This window comes from Gossypium arboreum, chromosome 6 (assembly GCF_025698485.1).
Source record: "Gossypium arboreum isolate Shixiya-1 chromosome 6, ASM2569848v2, whole genome shotgun sequence".
NCBI classification, from domain to species: Eukaryota; Viridiplantae; Streptophyta; class Magnoliopsida; order Malvales; family Malvaceae; genus Gossypium; species Gossypium arboreum.
In genome coordinates, this window is record NC_069075.1 from 73,520,451 (window position 1) to 73,521,595 (window position 1,145).

General features: G+C 37.2%; 1 non-coding gene across 1 annotated transcript; it reads right to left on the bottom strand.

Annotated features, from left to right (window-relative positions):
* Positions 1-806: 806 nt before the first annotated feature.
* Positions 807-913, bottom strand: LOC128295001 (small nucleolar RNA R71). The gene has a single exon (XR_008285308.1). It is a non-coding gene; the product is annotated as a small nucleolar RNA R71 (small nucleolar RNA).
* Between the last annotated feature and the right edge of the window lie 232 nt (positions 914-1,145).

Consider the following 1,145-nt stretch of genomic DNA (forward strand, 5'->3'; position numbering starts at 1 on the left):
TCTCCACCAAAGTGTTTTAAATTGCATTCGTAAATAATTCTTTTCACAGTCCTTATAGGTACGATAACTCGACATTTACTTATCACTTTATTACTTGTTGCGATTGCGTACACTTGCACATTTTCCTCGTTCTAAGTTTTCGGCGTTGTGCCGAGGACTATTTTAAAAAGTAATTATTTGTGAATTTGTTATTTTTGCATTTTGGTTTATTTTCCTATTCAATTTTAACTTAATTAAATTTTCTGTGATTATTTTAGGTGTTTATGAGTATTAACCGAATTACTGATTTACTCCCTATAGACCCTGAGATTGAATGAACTTTTCAACAGCGAAGAAGACAAGCAATTCAAAGAAGGACCGAAGAGATGAATTTCGAGAATCTGAATCAAGGAAATAGAGCAAACCCTACTCAAAATCCTATCCTTATTGCTGATGATAGGGATAGATCTTTAAGATAGTATGCCGTGCTAGTGTTAAATGATCTTAATCTGGGTATTAGGAGACCCAAATTGAGGCACAACAATTTGAGCTGAAACCGGTCATGTTCCAGATGCTTCAGATAGTGGGCCAATTCAGTGCAATGCCTACCGAAGATCTTTATCTTCACTTAAGACCGTTTATGGAGGTGAGTGATTCTTTTATGTTAGCTGAAGTACCCGAAGATGTATTACGATTGAAGCTGTTCCCAAATTCACTAAGGGAAAGAGCTCAAACCTGTTGAACTTATTGCCACCAAATTCAATTTCTACATGGCAAGAGTTAGCAGAAAGATTCCTTATGAAGTACTCCCACTTAGAAAGAATGCTGAGTTGAGGAATGAGAACACTGCTTTCCAAAAAATGTATGATGAGTCCTTGTGTGAAGCATGAGAAAGGTACAAAGAATTATTACGGAAGTGCCCTCATCACGAATCCCTCATTGCATCCAACTTAAGACATTTTATAATGGTCTTAATGCACACACGAGGATGGTAGTGGACACTTCTGCTAATGGTTCTCTCCTCTCTAAGTCTTATAATAAGGCTTACGAAATTATTGAGACGATTGCCAATAACAATTATCAATGGCCAACCAATTGAGCAGTGTTAGGAAGATGAGTCACTGGAATACATGAAGTGGACGCTCTCACTTCACTCACATCTCAGG